This window comes from Eschrichtius robustus, chromosome 16 (assembly GCF_028021215.1).
Source record: "Eschrichtius robustus isolate mEscRob2 chromosome 16, mEscRob2.pri, whole genome shotgun sequence".
NCBI classification, from domain to species: domain Eukaryota; kingdom Metazoa; phylum Chordata; class Mammalia; order Artiodactyla; family Eschrichtiidae; genus Eschrichtius; species Eschrichtius robustus.
In genome coordinates this window covers 82485258-82504405 of record NC_090839.1, presented here as the reverse complement: position 1 = coordinate 82504405, position 19148 = coordinate 82485258, and the positions used below count along the sequence as shown (strand labels likewise).

The following is a 19148-nucleotide window of genomic DNA, read 5'->3' as shown; positions in this document are numbered from 1 at the left end:
ACAGCCTCCCAGTCATGCAGGAGGGGGATTTTGACAAGATGAGAGAGGAGACATTTTCAGAGAGTTTTGTGTTGGGGGTGGCCAGAAGGGAATGGCTGCCCCCAGGGCTTCGGGCCCTGTGGTGTCCCGTTGAGAGTAGCCATGTCTTGGCCATGATGGGGAAGCTGGCTTGTGGTTGGGTGTCTGGGGGGCTGCCCAGGACACACCTTTTCCCTTCTCCATATGATGTTCAGTCCTGCTCAGCATGAGAACATCCAAAGCCCCAGCCAAAAGATAGAAGGGATTAATTTCCAGTAGTTTCCTCCATACCAAATATTCTTAGATGGCATGTGTCTTTCAAAAGATTGAACACACAGACTGGCTTTTTCTTTCTCAGTGGACTCTATTATAGCAAGTATGATTCTTTGCATTTGCTCATGAATTCATTTTCATCTGCCAAGCTTGCATTGATTGTACACTGGGTGCTGGATGAATTTGCTCGCCCTGGAAGGCATGTTGAAAGGACTGACAGTGTTCTACCTCCCAGAGTCATCCAAGCAAAGCAGAACATGGCCGTGTTAGGACCAGGAGGCCTCCTGCGGGCTGTGACTCTGCACTAAAGCCTGATTCATTTAATCCTCATGACAGCTCTATCAGGTGGGCCCACGACTATCTCTAGTTTGCAGATGTGGAAACGAAGGCACAGCAGATAAGTAACTTGCCCAAGGTCATACGAGGAGAGGGGCAGAGCAGAGGTTAGAACTCGGGCCGTTTGGAAACAGTCTGTGCTTCTAAGCCTTGCACTATATCCCTCAAGGGTGGTGGATGAATATAGATGATTTTCCATCCAGTGGACTGAGTGGAGCCCCCTTCACTCAACTGAGTGAAGTTGATTAGCAATCACCCTGCTTTTATTAGGATTTTGTCAAAGTCTGACAGCACAAGAAATCGCTGGAGGCCCAGGAACTGAGCACATCCGTGCATATGTGCAGGTGTGAGTGTGCACGGACACGTATGCATGCACACAGGCATATACACATACACACACTCACATGCACACACACACACACACACACACACGACAAGAGGACATAGCTCAAGAAGCCACAGAAGCAACGGTTCATGACGCAGCTCTGCAGAACAGACACACTGATTTCTCCCTAGTCATTCAGCCAAAATATTAGTTTTTAGAAATCATTGCCGAGCTACTTCCCAAACCAAGGCTAAGCTTGAGTCCTGTAACAGGAAGCTGATGACCAAGTGTGTTCTGAGAACCGCCTGGGATCTGGGCTGTTTGACAGATATTATAATATGCAAATGTTCACATACTTTACTCTGTGAGGACTGTTATTCCCATTTTACAGCCGGAGAGACTGAGGCTCAGGAAGATCTCTCCCGATCACAGAGCTAGCAAGGGACAGGGACAGGGTTCCAACCCACACCTCCCGAGTCCCTTTCCAGAATAATACAGACACCACTTCCTACGCATGCTCTGTCGATGAGTATTTTATTTTGACACATAGGCTCTCTAAAATTGATCCACCAGATTTCCTGTGAGTGTCAAGAGCAGACCCCATTGCCTGATTCCTGTTCTGAGAACCTGGCCTGTGGTTTGGACAAGTTTCCAGTGAAGGCTCTGGCTTTGACCCTCATTTCTCATCCTATCAAGAGCTCCACGTGGCCTCTGTGCTCTCCACCCCATAGTTTCTCCACGGAGTCTGTTTGCTCTGATTGGCTCTTTTCCCCACCCCTTCCAGAATTCATGTCTTAGGCTGCCAGTCATGTTGGCTCTCATTAATAGCTTCCGGGATGGAAAGAGACAATATAATCACTCCCTGCACACCTGTCAGATAGATGCTGCATTAGGCAGTATGTTTGAGGTTGTTTTTAGTTCTGATCAAAGTGAATGAAACAGATGTACCTCGTGGGTCTTATGAAAATGGCAGAGAAAATTACTCATCAGACATCTGACTTGTCTCACAAATTCTTTGTACGCAGCCAGTGCTGCCTTTTCCCCCTTAAATAAGCAAGTGTTTAGTTTTCTGATCAATAGTTAAGATTGGGCTGGCTGGAGAAGAATCCATTTAATTCCAGACACATAAAGGCAATGGCCTATTGTGATGCTCTCCTAATATAGAGTTTAGAAGTAATTGCTCCCTTGGACAGAGAGAAACATTATCTGTTTCTCATTCATTTACTTATATATTCATTTATTCAATAAATATTGACTGGGCACCTATCTTGTCATGTGGCAGGTCCAGTTTTAGGTGCCAGGAATGTTCTAGTGGTGAATCTGACATGGTCCCTGCTTCCAGGAAGCCCACAGACTGGGGCGGGGGGAGAAGTAAATGTATAAACAATGACAGTACAAGTATGATAGATGCTGGATTACTCATTCAAGTAATTTTTATGGATACATGTAGGGGAGACAGCTTCTAAAATGGCTCTAATGATAGTTACTTCCTGACATCCAGGCTCATGTATAATCCCCTCCCTTGGGTGTGGGCTGGACCTGGAGACTCACTTCTAATCAAGAGGCTCTGGAAAAACGATGGGATGTCACATCTAAGATTAGGTTACTGTGATGGGTTGAATCGTGTCCTCCCCCCAAAAGATTATATCTTAACCCCCGGTACTGGTGAATATGATTGTATTTGGAAACAGGGTCTTTGCACATGCAGTCAAGTTAAGATGAGGTCAGTCAAGTGAGCTCTAGTCCAGTGTGACTGGAGTCCTTATAAGAAGGGGAAATATGGACACAGAGACAGACACACACACAGGGAGAATGCCAAGGGGAAGGCGAAGAGAAGGATGATGTATCCCTGAGCTGACGGATACCAAAAATCACCAGCAAACCACCAGAATCTGGGGGACAGGCATGGAACAGAGTCTCCCCCATTGCTCTCAGAAGAAACCAACCCTGCCAACACCTTGAACTTGGCCTTCCAGCCTCCAGAACTGTGAGACTGTCCATTTCTGTTGTCTCCCCCAAGTCTGTGGTATTTGTTTTGGCAGCCCAAGCAGTCTAATCTAGTTACAAAAAGACTGTGATTTCTGCCTCACTCTCACCCTCTCTGGTCCTTCTCACTTGCTCCAGTGAAGCCAGCTGCCATGTTGTGAGTTGTGCCACGGTGGGGCTCACGTGACAAGGACCTGCAGGTGGCCTCTGGGCTAATAGCCAGGGAGAAACTGAGGCCCTCCGCCCAACAGCCTTTAAGGAACTGAATTCTGCCAGTAACCATGGGAGTGAGCTTGGAAGCAAATTCCTTCCAGCTGGCAGCTTGGCTACAGTCTTCTGAGAGACCCAGCGGAACCAGCCTGGATTCTTAACTCACAGAAACTGAGATGATAAATGTTGTTTTAAGCTAATATGCTGTGGGGCATTTTGTTATGCAGCTATAGCTAGCTGATACCATCTGTAGAGTAGACTGGACACTGTCCTAAGCCCCAGGTCCTGGCCTTGAGAAGAGGCAGTTTGATTAAGGAAGCTTGGGCTCTGACCTCTGGCTCTCCTGGGTTCGAATCCCAGCCATGTCCTTCACTTGCTGTGCTGTCTCTGCAATTCACCTTACTTTGGTTTCTTCCTCTATAATAAAAGGAACAGTAAGGGGGGTCCTGTGTGGATTAAGTTAACTTCTGTAAAGACTTTAAAGAGTTCATTTCACATTCAATGAATATTTACTGGGTGTCTATGGTAGGGCACTTAGGGGATGCTGGGCTGAGAGGTTACTTGCCTGAAGTGGGTCCCTGCCCTCGTGTTATTTACCTGATAGTGAAAGAGCTGGAAGATGGACAAGTAAACACAGGTATCTCTTACACCTTCAGGGAGTGCTATTTCCTGTGCAGAAAGAGGAAGTGATTTCATTTTGCATAGTTCTTTTGGGACAAGAGGTTGGGGAACGCCTCTCTGAGATGCTATTTGCCAGAGATGGGGATGAACTGGTCAAGAGGAGGTCGTGGGGTAGAACGTGCCGAGCGCAGGCCAGCTGAGCAATGGTGGGTGTTGTCCAGGGTGCGTGGATTTGGGCTGCATCGCGAGGGTAGGACCAAATGACTTGCTGAGACTGGGCTGTAGGGCCGGGGAGGAACCAAACAGGACTTTTAGGTTTGAGGCTTGAGCAACTGCGTGGATGGGGGTGCCATTTACTGAAGTGGGAAGCATGGGGGCTTAGCAGGTTTGGGGAGAGGACTCAGGAGTTTCGAGTTGGGGTATGGGAGTGGGTGGGAAGAATGCTCTGGAGAGGGGAAAGGAGGGACAAAGGCACAGGGGTATGACAAACAGTGTGGGTTTAGGAAGCTGGCAGCTCTCTGGTCGCTCAGGGCTCAGCACCGCAGACTCTAAGGGCTGCCAGGGGGATATGGTGGGGTGGTGGGGCTGCGATTGCTGGTCTTTACCCTGCTGTCCCTAGGAGGATGGGAAGTGTGTGTGGGAGTCATGGGGGGGTGTTTATTATTTGAAAAAATATTACCAGGATGCTTGTTAAAATCCAGACTCCTGGGCCTCAGCTGCGGAGAGTCTAGTTCAGTAGATCTAGTGGGTGGCCTGGGATCCGCATGGTTAACAAGGATCTCCGCCGATTCAGGTGTGGCGGTTCTCAGACCACACTTTGAGAAGCAGTGGTATGGAGGGAGGGTGGATAAGAGGGTGGAAAGCCAGAGGCAGGGAGCCTGGGGTGGGGATGAGCTTTACCAAGGAGGCAGCTCACCTCTTTCTGGGAGATGGGAGGTGAGGGCAGCTGCTGGTTTAGACAAATCCACAGGGACAGGTCATGGGGACGAGGGGGAGCTGGGGAGGCAAGGGCAGAAGGGAGGGATTTTCCATGTGGAATGGACTGTGTTTTCCCTGGAAATGGTGATGAGTGGGATCAGGTAAGAGTGCAGATAGGGTAGGTGGGCTTGGGGTTGGGTGGGGTGGGGGGTGGTGATGGAGGCTTCTTTCAGATTGAAGTTCACCAAATCCTATTGGTTTGCCATGTCCATCATAAGCCAGGCCTTCCCTAGCCCTGCGGACGCCACTGGAAGTGAGAGTCCAGCTGTGGAGCTGTGGGTACCGGCGCTGGGGGACAAGCAGGTGGAAACGAGGCTGGAAGGTGAATCCCCGGTGTTCCCTCTGCCCAAGTGGCCGTCCCGCTTTCTAGATGGAGTTGCGGGTGGGGCTGCACCCGGATGGATGTAGGGATGTTGCAGAGAGGACAGGAGGCAGAGCAGCTGCCAAGGGGAAAGGGAGCTGATCAAGAGCCAGCAGAGGGGGCAGCCCCGAGGGCCCCAGTCCGTGGAGCTGGGAGGGCTTCTCCAGCTGTGCTCCCAACCTCGCGTAGAGCAGGGAAGCCAGACTGGGTGGCCCTGGGGTGGAGATGCAGAGCTGTCGCTGCAGCAGGAGAAAAACTGGGTAGAGCTGGGGCCTGTCGGAAGGACTTACTTAGAGAAGTAGATTTCAACTCAACACAAGAGCAGCCACTGCGGGATTCCCCCAGGACCCATCCCGCATGCCCTTGATTTTAAAACTCTGCACCCTTCGGGCGCAAGTTCAAATTCTGTCTCCTGTGAAGCCACCCCTGCTTCTTCCCGCTGGAACTGCACTTCCTTCTTTGGCAGCAGTGTGCGGCTGCCACCTCCTCCGTGCTCACGGGGTACTTGCTCCAGGCCTGCCTCTCCTTCTAGGGCTGCGGTCCTAGGGGCCTGTGATGCCGCCTCCTACCTCCGTCTGCCTGTAAATCTCAGACTGTGTCTATGTCACTGCCTTCCTATAAGTAAATGTTTTCTGAATGGCCTTGAACTCGATTGTTCTTAGAGGTAGTGGAAAGGATGAAAAGTTAACAAGTCACAAGGAGTAGCCCAGAGAGTAAGGCAGTTTTTCTCATTTGCAATGGAGTCACCACCTCCTTGTTAAAAATGCACATTGGGGACCCTTCAGACCCACTGAATCAGCATCTCTGGGGTGGTGAGTAACAGAAATCTGAATATGAATGAGCTGATTCAGAAGCTTTGTTTAACCCTGGAATTTGAGCCCGAGGTCAAGGTGTAATTGATGAGGAAAAAGGGAAGCATTGCTGCTCTCCTGCCTAGTGCCCTTAGGCACCCTCTGTCCTAGGTGTCGCTCACCATTTAGGTTGCTTTACTTTGAGAGCTGCAGGCTCCGAGGTCGCCCCTCCTGCCCCTCTCAGAAACCCCCAGTCCCTCAGTGCTTGAGAGCCCCTGGCTTTTCACGAGATGGAAAGGACCCTGGAGATCTGAGGAATTCTTCCTCTTTGGTGGGGATGTCAGATAGCTGAAGGGTTAGCCTTCCCAGCCTTGTCTGTGCCAGATGAATCTTTAATTGGTGACTTCCTAAAAAACGGTAGTGGTTGGAGGGCGTAATGAAGTAGAATATTTGGAGCCAGGGTCAAGGATTTTGGGAGACTCAGGGGGTCTTTTCTACCGACATTTGGGTACCTCCTACCTACCTACCCAACTCTGGGAGGGCAACCAACCAAAATCAATCAATCATCAATCAATCAAAATGAATCACATGCCTTAGAAGCCTGCGAATGGATTCATCATCTTATTTAATTGATCAGATACATTTATAATTACAGATCAATAAAAAATTATGTATTGCACCATGCAGTTTTAAATAGCTACCAAAATTATAAAAAGCATCACTGGTTGTTCAGAGGGGGTAGATCTGCTGTGTGCCTCTACATTTTGTCACAACATGTGTGGTCTGTGTTCTGAGGCAACCAGAATCTGAGTCTGGAATGTCTGTTTCAGAATAACTTTTTTTCTGAAATCCATCTAAACCGGAAGAAGGCAGTAGGCTGCAAAGTATCTTCTTAATTTAATCATTTGTTTGTTCATTCATTCACTGATCTAATGATTCTACTGAGAACTAGGGATAGAACAATGAAACAGACCCTTGTAGTCTTTCCCTTCTTGGAGGTGGCCCCTGTGGGGCTCCCAGGACTGTAGGCTGCACAGAAGGTGTGTAGCACCTGCCCTTCTCCATGTGTCTCACCAGCTCCGTGCTGTCCCCTCTTTCCCCACAGGAACCCGCACCAGTGCACACGGTGAGATGCCTCCCCACCAGTGTGCATTCGTTTCCCATCACTTTACAGCCCTGCTTTGTCCCACTTGCTGCCCTGCCCTTTGTTGTCAGGCCTCTGCCAGGGAGTTGCAGTGATGGGCAGTGGGCACTGTGGTTGAACCCTGCTTTGGGTCAGGCCCACTTACTAACTGCTCTGTGCTGGGCAAGGGATTTACACATTTTGAGCGACATTGACAGAATGGATGTAACAGCATCCACCTTGCAGGATTACTGTGAGTGTTTAAACAAAATAAAGTGTGTAAAGCAGAATAGTGATTGTGGCTTACCTACCCATTGTCCCAATCTCTTCTGCTTTCTTAGTAACAGAGCCCTATATTTTTAAAGGTAGTTCTTGCTTGGCTAAAAACTCTTTTTCTCAATCTCCTTTGCAATGGGATGACCAATGAGATTGAAGCAGAAGCCATTGGGTGGGGATTTGGAAAATCTCCTTGAAGTGCCCTTTTGCCTTCTCCCCCACCCCACATTCTCTTTTTTTCTGTCTGAGATATGGATGTGATGGCTGGAGCTCCTGCAGCCATTTCTGACTATGGTAGTGACCTTGAGGATAAAAGCCACTTTGCTTAGGATACTGGGATAGAAACATTGGAGAAGCCTGGGCATTGATGATTTTTTTGAGCTTCAGTTTCTCATCTGTAGAATAGAAGCAATAAATATAGTGTGAATTACTAGATACTAGGAGTGAAATGCCAAGTACAGCAGCTGACATGGAGCAGGTCCTCAACTAAATGCGGTCTATGCTTTTTTTCCTCTCTCATTAGGATGTATGGGAACCACAGAAGGTTTTCTCACTTGGATCTATTAACTGCAGGACGGGCGACCTTCACATGGCCACAGCCTGTCGTAACAAACTGGTGAGTAAAGCCAAAGATGGCTCTGAGGTTCCCTTCTCTATCTAGTGTGGCCAGAAATCCTTAGAGGCAGCTGCCCGAATACGCTTTCTCCAAAGGCTGATTGTTAATCTCTTTTCCTTGGGAACTCTGCCTTAGCATCCTGCCTTCCTGTGGGGAGGTGTCATTTGCAGGAATTGTTGGTTTGACAATAGATGTGCTAAGATGGGCATCTCTAAATCCCTGTGCCCACAGCCTGGGTCCCCATCACTCAGGCTCCCGGGAGCTTCTTCTCATTCCCTAACCCAAATAGATAAGGCACTGCAGAGAGAGAGAAATCTTTGATGTAGAAGGCACTTGGACTAATGGCATAATTACTCCACAGAACCATTTGCAAAGTAATTATGGACTATTGTTAGGACGCTCCAGCTTTTTTTTTTTTTAAGTAATGAGGCTTTGCTTAGAGTAAAGTGATGATGGAAAAGAAAAGCCAATAATATGTGTGTGCATTTAAAGAGGCAAAAAACACCCTCATGCTCCCCCCCTCAAAGCAATCTGCTCCCTTTCCCATCTCCCTAACGCAAAACCAGAAACTCACTCAGAACCCACCATGGACCCCAAGTATGCATCGCTCTGTTCTCTGCCCTGTCCACAACATTTCTGATATTATAATGCAATTTCAAGAAATACTGGCTGTAGAATAATTTGCTGAGAAATGCATTTCTTCTATGGATGGAAGGACCTTGAGGCCATGTTGTTAACGTAATGAAGCCCAGGGGTCTTCTAAGTGCGAAAGTTCTCGAGCAGCTCTCCTCAACACTTCATGCCAGAGCTGGGCTTCCTTCTGGCCCTGACCCACCTCCTATGATGTCCGCAGGGTCCCGTCCCTCGGCATGGAGCCCGCAGCCTCTGCTCGAGAGGGGCTGCGCTAAGCTAATTGAGATACATATTACAATATTAACTTTTAAAATATCGTATTAGGGGACTTCCTTGGTGGCGCAGTGGTTAAGAATCCGCCTGCCAATGCAGGGGACACGGGTTCGAGCCCTGCTCCAGGAAGATCCCACATGCAGTGGAGCAACTAAACCTGTGGGCCACAACTACTGAGCCTGCGCTCTAGAGCCCACGAGCCACAACTACTGAGCCCGCGTGCCACAACTCCTGAAGCCCGCGCGTCTAGAGCCTGTGCTCTGCAACAAGAGAAGCCACCGCAATGAGAAGCCCGCACACTGCAACAAAGAGTAGCCCCCGCTCGCTGCAACTAGAGAAAGCCCACGCACAGCAACAAAGACCCAATGCAGCCAAATAAATAAATAAATAAATTTTATAAATAAATAAATTAAAAAAGTATCGTATTAGGATATTTAAAATTTAGGATATTTCCATTAGGATAAATGAGGTATGTAGAAAAATTGTAACAGAGCATTAGTCTCTGCCTGCACTTAGCACATCGATTCTGTCCAGATGAGATCTTCAGAGCCCACCCCAGAGACGAAGGGGAGGGGCAGGCTGAGGCTGAGAGCATTCTTTCGAGATGGAAATTCAGTCTGAGGTTGCAGGCAGTGAAGAAGAAGGGAGCGTGGAAGGGCTGAGTGTTGGGTGGAAGGGACTGGATCCATCCAGGTCCTCCCTGATGTCAGTTCCCTGGACCCCAGAAGAAACTGAAGGAATTTTCCAGGTAGCCTGGCACTTAGCCGATAACATCAATTTAAAATAATTATAGCACTGTTGGCTGAGCTTCTAGAGAGGACAAGCCCTTTGTGGGCATTCTCACTTAATCCTCATTTCAGTGACAGAGGAACAGGGGCCAGGGAAGGAAGGGATTGTCCCAAGGTCTCCCAGCCTCTCAAAACAGCACTTCTGTCTGGAAAGGAACTATAAGTCTAGGTTTGCATGACTGAAGTCTGATGCCTTAGTGTCTGGCCCTGAGGTCTTGCTGAGCCTATGGGCCTGGGACGTGTGGGGCAGCCTGCAGATTTCCAGCCAGGGTATCTTAGTCTGTTTGGGCTGCATTAACAGAATATCACAGACTGGGTGGTCCATAAACAACAGACATCTATTTCTCACAGTTCTGGAGGCTGAAAGTCTGAGATCAGAGTGGAGCATGGTGGATCAGGTGAGCATGGCCAGGTACAGCATCTTCCAGGCTGCAGCCTTTTCCTTGTATCCTCACATGATGGAGGGGGCGAGGGTGCTCTCTGGAGTCTCTTTTATAAGGGCACTAATCCCATTCATGAGGGTTCCACCCTCATGAACTCACCACATTCCAGATACACTTCTAATACCTTCACACTGGGCATTGGTTTTCCACGTATGCATTTTGGGGGGACACAGACAGACATTCAGGCTATAGTACAGGACTTTGTGGACAACCATCCTTTGGCTCTGTCTGGGGCTGTGTAGCCAGGTGGCCCACCAGCCACAGACATTGACTGTCATCAGAGCAAGGTGGTCATTTCCTATGAACACAGAAGGTGCATATGGACAAGGCCGGAAGCCAATTCAGACCCAGCCACTGGTCATGACCCTTGGGTTACTGGTGAGTTGGCTAAAAGAGGCAGCTATGCCAGCGTCTGATTTCTGGATAGCCGGGACCTTGAGCCAGGTAACCTCTCTAAGACTCAATTTCTCATCTGTAAAATGGGTTAGTAACCCTGTCTCTTAGGGTTTTGGGGGAATTAATGAAATAACCCACATAGTGCACTTGGCACAGTGCTCACATATATTATGTTTAGAAATATTAGCTGCTATTTAAGTATGATAATAATTATTATTGAGAACTGAGTCTCTGGAATAAGACCACTTGAGTGGGTCGGCTCTTGGCTTTTCTGTTCATTGGTTGTGTGGTCTTGGGCTAGTTGATACCTCCCAAGACTCAGTCTCCTTATGTATCAGATGAGGATAATAGATGTACCTAGTTCGGAGAATTAAGAAGATTAATAGTCCGAATACATTTAATGCTCTCAGCGTAGTGCCTGGGCCATAGTATATTTATTATTTATCTCTGTGTTCAGCTGTGAGTTCATCCATAGGTGGAGGAGGTGGCTTCCTTTTAGTGTCCAGACCTGTATAACCTGTATACCTGTCTGTATAGGCAGACTTAAAGGCTGCCTTTTGGTGTCCAGACCTGTATATACAGGTGTCCAGACCTGTATAACGCCTGGCTGGCAGGTGGAAGGACAACGGGTGTACCCTAGATGGACGGGGCTCCCAAGCTGAGGCGTTCACTGTCCACACTGCCTCTCAGGCCAGGCACTGGGGGGCTGTTCTCTTCTGAAGAGAGTGACAGCCTGCTTGGGAGCGTGACTCTGGTGTGTGTGTGGGTTCACCACCAGCCCCTTCAGGACAGAGGCATTGCTTGGTTCATCTTTGCCTCTCCTGTTCAGCTCAGCCCCTGGAACACGATAACAGCTCTGTGAGTTGCTTTGAGTTGCCTATAACACAAGAAACAAAGGTGAACATTCAAGATGGTGTATAATTAAGTCCCACGTTGTATGGTGCACATAATTTGAACAGGAAGAGTCCAGATGACAGGTGGAGCTTTTTGGAGGAGGTGATCTGGACTGAGCCTGCTTTGAAAAGGTCGTTGGGAAATAGGGATGGGGTCTGGGTGGGGCAGCAGTGTGCATCATGGCAGGGGCCTGAGTGACCACAGCGTGGTGCGGGGAGAGCAGAGGACGCAGTTTCTCTGGAGCAGAATGTGTGTATTAGAGGTTAGAGGGTGATGGAGGGCCTTGAGAAGGGGGCAGGAGTTTGAACTCAGTGCAGGGGACTATAACAAGATGCAGAAAGTGTCAGGTGGATCCGACCTTCTGGGAGTGTCTTAGGAGGGTAACCTTGTGGCCGTGTGGGATGAATGGAGAGTGTGGTGTAGGGAGCAGTGACTGGAAACAGCTGCGTTCACTTGAGTACAGGGTGGAGGGGGGGATGCTGGGCCAGCAATCTAAGGCTCAGCAGAGCCACCCTCGCCTCTGGTCCTGGGGATGATGCCGTCTGCCTTGGGTTGCCAAGTGGTGCAGTCACTTAACCATGACCTGCCAATTAAGTCACCTATTGTGCTGGGTAATGAGTCACTCTCTGAGGTCTTTCTGCAAGCAAATAGAATATTTAACCAGGTCCCGGGGAACCCAGGGACACGTTGGAAAGCAGGAGATGGCTTTGAAGTGGGGTCAAATGAAATCCTTAAGCCTCTGCGTCTACGGACCCGTTCACAAGTCAGAGCCTGTCGATTTTGAAGGCAGAATATTTTTAGTGCAAAGCCTTGAATCAGAGGCCTGCCTGGAGAACACAGAGCTTTTTATTTTCAGTCTCATTATCAAGGGCATTGTGCACGGGGCAAAGGCACAACAGAGGGGGAAAGTGACTGGCAGGCGGGGGACCTGGAACGAGAAAATGTGTGACCTTGGGGAAGCCAGAATCCACAGGTAATGACCCCCATGTTAGGCTTTCCTGAACAAGGAATTCCATCTTGGAGTCTGCTTCCTGGGAAACCCAACCTGTGACAAGTGGCGATAAAATGCTGAAGCCTGGAGTTAGTTATTTCCTTTCCAGTCCCCAGTTGCTGCATTTGCAAAATGAAAATGGTGCACCAGATGGAGGTTCTCAAAGTGTGGTCCACGGAACCCTGAGGGTGCCCGAAATATTCTCAGGATAAAACTATTTTCACAGTATTATTACTGTTATCTATTTGCCATTTGCACTGATGGTGCCAGAGCAATGGTGCCTTAGCAGTGGCATCAAACCATGCTAATCTCATTGTATCCTTTGCTACCACATACTCGCAGTAAAAATAAAAAGTCAGTTTCACTTAAGAACGTCCTTGGGACTTCCCTGGTGGTCCAGTGGTAAAGAATCCGCCTTACAATGCAGGGGACGCGGGTTCCATCCCTGGTCAGGGAACTAAGATCCCACATGCCGCGGGGCGACTAAGCCCTCGCGCCACAACTACTGAGCTCGCGCGCCTCAGTGAGAGAGCCTGCGTGCCGCAAACTACAGAGCCCATGTGCCCTGGAGCCTGCGTGCCACAACTAGAGAAGAGAAAACCCGCACGCCACAACCAGAGAGAAGCCCACATGCCTCAACAAAGATCCCGCGTGCCGCAACTAAGACCTGACGCAGCCAAAAAAATAAATAAATAAATTAAATTAAATACGAATTACAACATTTGCTTATGCTTTTTCAACCCTCCCCTCGCCACTGCCTCGGCCCCTGAAACCCCAAAGTAGCCTAAAAAAGTGCAGATTTCTCTCCCCACCCAACCGTCAGTTGAAGATCCTTGTCTCAAGTTGTACGGAATATATTTTCCAAGATGGCATCAATAAGATCTCCCATTCCGCATGTTCTTTTAACACTGAAACAATGTAACATAACTCTACCCACTGAGAGGCAAGGTCTATGTCCCCTCCACTGGAATCTGGGTCACCTGTGACTATGGAAAAAGAGGCACTGTGTGACTTTTGCTGCTAGGTCATAACAAGCCATGCAGTTCCCATGTGGTCCTGTTGGGACTTTATTCTTGGAGCCCAGCCACCATGCAGCCAGGAAGCCCAGGCCACAAGGAGAGACCGCGTGTAGGTACTCCAGCCAACAGCTCCAGTTGAGGTCCCCGCCAACAGCCAGCATCAGCTACCAACAAGTTGTGAATGGGCCTTCAGAGCCCCCAGTGGTTTATCAGCTATGCCCCAGACATCATGGAGTAGAGATGAATTGTCCCCGCTGAGTCCTGCCCAAATTGCAGGACCATGAGAAAATAAGCGACTGTTGATAAGTCTCTACATTTTGGGGTGGGTTTGTACATAGCAACAGTAACTGGAATCAAAGTCAAAAGAGGGCATTGGCAGATATGGGGAGAGATGTATTTTGGAATAAACTTTCACCCTTTGTCTATTTCACCGCTGACTGCTGTGGTCCACAGTGCAGTTGGGGAGAAACAACCCATGAGATCAAACTTTGGTTAATTTTCCCATTTCCCTTTATCAGTGTCTGTTATTAGTCATATCCATGTAAGGTCTTTTTTTTTTTTTTTTTAAGGACTTGGGATAAGTCGAGCTACTTATTTGGGCTTCAGCCTCCTCATCTGTCAAAGGAGGAGTTGGACTAAATCTTTCAGCTCTTTTCCAGCTCTGACGTGCCAGTTTCCTCTCTTCATTTTATTTTCCCCATGTTTCTCCTTTTTTCAAATTTAAAAATGAAAATTGTAAGCTCAACAAAATCTCCACGTCTCTGCTAGTATCTAATCCACTTGGGGCAGATAAACTGCAGGAATAGCTTTTTCTGGCTCTGTGAATTTGACAAGTGTGTTTGCATACCGCCTGGCGTTTTTGTCTGCATTTTCTCACTTTTGGATGCCAGGAGTCCCACTGACAACACAGCATTCCAAGGACAGCAACCATTTGTCCTCTTAATCCTTTCCTTTTTTTTTCAACCTCCAAACTGAAATGTTTATGAGTCTTTATATTTCTTAGGATGTTCAATCTAAACAAGGTACAGTTTTTCTTTTCGGGGAAACTGATTGGAGTAGATTCATGCAGATGGGTTAACATGTAATTTAAGAGCTGTGTTCAAGGTTTGCACACTGGGAGACTGGCCACTGACAGACCAACAAAGGGCAACTCAGGTGGGTACCGTTAACTCAACCAAAATTTGGAGAAGGAGGGATCCTGTTGTGTCTCTCTACCCCGACTCTGTTGCTTGTTTTACCCCTAGGCATGAATGGGTAGAATCACTAAATTAGCATAGTCCTTCCAATTTCCAGACTTCAGGAAGCAGAGCCCCTGATCCTGTCCAGTGAGAGTGGCCTGGAATGGAGAATCACTTACCTTCAAGCTGGTAGGCACTTGAAGAAAGAGCTTGAAGGTTGGAGATTAGCAAAACACTCAGCAGCCATGAAGACAGGTTGACTAGAAAATTACAGGGTATTTAAAATAAATTTTATGTACATTGCATACAAGCTGCCCCTGCTTTCTATTTATTCATTTATTTATTTAATTATTTATGAGATATAGTGGATGTACAATATTATGTCAGTTTCAATCTGACATTTACATATGTTAGGAAATGTCCCTGTTTTCTTTTTGATATCTAAATATTTGTGAGTGTTTATTAATAAACACTGGCAATGTACATATGTTTTTTAATGTGGTTGTGCTTACCTGGGAGTTCGAGTGATCTTTTTCTTTAAAAGTGACCCGTCATATATATTTTATATACACATCTGTATCTTTGGTATCTAAGAATCAAAATAAATAGATAATTACAAACATTGATACAGTTTAGACATATATATTCTGGACTGTAGTAATCTGGAAAGAAAAGGTATATTGGAGGTTTGTTGATGCATATATTCTCGGGGACCCTCAGCATAACGCTAATTAAATAGGATTTGAACGTTTTCATTGGCGAATAGAACCCATTTTTGCTTATTATCATAACTAATAAATATGTTTGGTTTTATTTATCATATTATTTCATGCATTCACTCATTCACATTCCATTATTTTGCCTTATGGGTAGTTTTTTTCTTTGCTTTTATTTTCTCTTGTGGTAGTTGATGGTTTGCGCAAATATTTAGTTTTAATAAGTTGTTAATTTTACACTTCTCAAAAACATCTTTGGGCTTCCCTGGTGGCGCAGTGGTTAAGAATCCGCCTGCCAATGCAGGGGACACTGGTTCGATCCCTGGTCCGGCCCCCGCTCACCTCAACTAGAGAAGGCCTGCGCATAGCAACAAAGACCCAGCACAGCGAAAAAATAAATAAATAAAATAAAAATCTTAAAAAAAAAAAATCTTTGCTTTTACATTTCCTATAATTATTAAATGGAAGAATAATGTAAGAAACTTGGACTCCTCTTTTTGGAACGAGGAGTGAATGATGTGTTGTAGCTCTCTTCACTCAACTCCCTAGATGTGCCAATATCACCTTGGGTACATTGTAGGACGCAGGTACTTATTCATATTGACTTTTTTTTTTTTTTTTACAGTATATAACTTGTTTTTCAGGCATCCGTGTAGACTTGGACATTCATTTATGTACCATATTTTTGTCAATTATTTAGACAATCATTTTATAACTTTTCAGATGAGTCCTTAGTTTTGATTCATCTGGTAGGTTTAGGGATTATAACTTTGGTTAATGTTTTCAGGAGAAATGAGTCAGTAACAGAATTTTCTGTGGCATTACCTCTCTCAGACTATCTTTCCTTTGTCTTGAACAAAGGCATGTACGTGAACAGCATCCGGGCTAGGCAAAGAACTCTTGGGTCACAGAATTCCCCCTTAACATTCTACAGACATTGCTTTGCTTTCTATATTGGCGTTGGTAGGATCTGGGGTTAGCCTTATTTTGGTTCTTTGTAAGTGACCTGTCATTATATTTATTTTTTGCTTAGTTTAGTGGCATTTTCCCTCCAACCTTGATACTGAAAAATGTCACTAAAATATGCACACTTTGTCTCTTTTCATAACTTTCCTTAGAACAGTTGAATCCTTTTGATTTATATGCTCAGATTTTTTTTCAAGCACAGGAAAATTGTCTCCTACTAAATCATTGATTTTTGCTTCCTCCACTTATTCTGCTTTCTTATTTAGGAATACGGCTAATCCAGAGATTAAATATTGGATTTCTAGCCTACTTGCATATTATCTTCTTTCTTATTATATTTATCTTTCTGTGCTTCTTCTCACTCCCACCCCCTCAGTCTTATTGCATTTACCTGGTTAATCATCTCCACCACCAACCTATTTTTTCCCCCATCGTTGATGTTTGCTTTTTAGTGCCTCCAATGTGGATTTTTAATTTTGTTACTGCTTTTAGCTTCCTGGCACTCTTCCTGTCTCTGCCAGCTTCTTTTTTATTTGAGCCTACATTTCTGATTTTTCATTTCATCATTCAAAACTTGCTTTGTGAGCTTTCTTAATTTTTTAAAAATTAAGAACATAAGACAGATGTATTCTAAACATTTCTTCTGTTTCCTGTAATCAGTTGATTTCCCAGGTAAGCTTTTCCTCTGTACACCTAGGGCAAAGTTTTCATGGGTGTATTATACAATCTTTTTATAGACCCAATTTTTCCCCTCGGCATACGTATCCTTGCATATATATATATATATATAGTCTGTCTTTGCTCAAGGATATCCTTGAGCAAAGAGAGATGTTTTCCAGGTCAGTGTTTGCTAGCTGATAGAGCATATATATCTCTTTCATCCCCTTCATCGGCTGCCTGCCTTCTGCCAGAATTTCCTTTTTGGATCTCAGGCCAGAGGCAGATTGATATGACCAGCCCATAGCCACATTTCTGGTTAATGGCAAACATTTACCTAGTACAGCTCTTTACAACTCACAGAATTTCATCTGGTCCCTTAAGTGACAGAAAGTGATTGTATTTCCAGATAATTGAAATAGTCAACAGTTCTTCTGCTACAAGTAAGCTCGGAAAAAAATCTATAGTCCACAGACTCTGTTGTTCCCAGTTCACATTCATGAAATGAACTTTCACATCTCACTTTTTGCCTGTGTTGTGTTTTGGGGAGTTTTCTCTGTAAGACAGCATTTCTCAAAGGGTGTTTTGTGGAAAGGGCTAGAAACTCTAAAGGAGAATGATGGAAGAGAACGTTCAATTAACTAGATAACTAGTTAATCTGAAAAAGGGTTCAGTGGTCAAATACGTATGGAAATATTGGGTTCATTAATGCTAAATGGGCTTATTTACTGCAGTAAGTTGTTCTGAACCCCCTTGGTCAAAGTGGAGAAACCAAACTTGTGAAAGGGAAATTCATCACAAGGACATGGGGTATTTCACAGCACTCAGGATGGCAATACAGTGGGCTTCCAAAAGTACTTAACCTGCACTCAAAAGCTCACAGACTCTGTCTCCCATCTCTGCTCCTTAGTGGGCATTCTTCCCCCTCTTCCCTTCACATCCTAGCCTCCTTCCCCTCTCTATTCATCACGGTGGGAAATGTAGTTATGACAGGTTTCAGAGCTTTGTATCTTACAGCTTCGAACACTAGAAAAACACTGACTTCTCAGTTTCCTTCCAGAATTTCCAAGAAATAAAACTGGCCTAACTTGAACCAATCATCCATCCTGGGACCAATCAAATGTGGCTAGTAGGTGGGGTCTGGGAAAGAAACTGTGATTGCCTAAGCTTAGGTCAGGTGCTTACTTTTGGACCAATCAACTGCAGCCAAGAGTGCAGCTGATCACACTGAACAAAATGGCTGCTCCCTGAGTAGCTACGTGAAGGGGAGAAATGGGGGAGGAAAAGCACTTTCCAGAAGAGCCAAGGGGACCAGAGAGACAAAGGAGTGTGCCCGTTATACAGAGTAAATGTGACATGGATTTCCAAAAGGGAGCCTGTTACGTGCAGCTTTTTCCCAAATATTTTTACCACAGGTGTTTATTTTGGAGGTGAATCTTGGGAATTGGCATTGTGAGGAATGCCTTTTGGAGGTGATGTTGTAAAGGACATGGAAGGAGAGGTAGAGAAGGTAGTGGGGTGGGCATGGGGAAGTGGAGGCTAGCTAAGGGAGCAGATCTTACACTAGAGAGGGACTCACTGCCTTGGTTTCTGGCTGGTGGCTTGGGCTCTGGGTCTCTGAAGTAGGAGTTCACAGTAGTGGTGATGGTTGTAGGGTAGAACCTTCCACCACCTCCCACCTGCCTTGCTATATTGTTGCTCCAAAGCAACAGCTCTACCCTGGAAGGACCTATTTGTGTTTCTAAAATTCCAGTTTCTTTAGCAGATCTCTTCCATTTGGAGACAAGATTCCAGGACCTTCCCTCCAGGATCCACACGTCTGGTTGCAGCTTTTGGCTGTAAATTATGTCTTTCTCATTGGCCCACTGTATAGTAGAAACAGTTTTTAATCATCCGATTTACTGTGCAGATATATGCCATTTGTTAATGATGAGATTTATCACGATAAAATTTATGCGCTGCAGTGTCCTTTCTAATAAGGCAAAGTAGATAGTGCAACTCTAGTTAAATGTGCTTTGTGTGAGTTAAGTCAGGGATTTCAGCTGAACTGTAGTTGACTGATGTCTGTGCTCATGGAAAAGCAGGCTTTCTTCTACTTTCAGCAAAGCCCTTAATGGTAAACTTGATCATCTGAAAGAGCTAAGGGCAGCTTGCTGAGGGGAGATAACCAGGAAGCCCACAGACCAGGGAGTTTCAAGCTTCTTTCCAGTTATATACTTTTTCAGGCTGAAATCTCCCCAGGAGAGACAAAGAACTGAGATATTCTAGTTAAAGAAGTCC

The 19148-nt window shown here is 46.1% G+C and overlaps 1 long non-coding RNA gene across 1 annotated transcript in view; it reads left to right on the top strand.

Moving 5' to 3' along the window:
- The window catches only part of LOC137750000 (uncharacterized), a 308698-nt gene that overhangs the window by 168415 nt on the left and 121135 nt on the right, over nt 1–19148 (top strand). Inside the window, exon 3 of the long non-coding RNA XR_011070343.1 lies at nt 7822–7914. This is a non-coding gene — a long non-coding RNA (uncharacterized lncRNA). The remainder of the gene's footprint in view (nt 1–7821; nt 7915–19148) is intronic.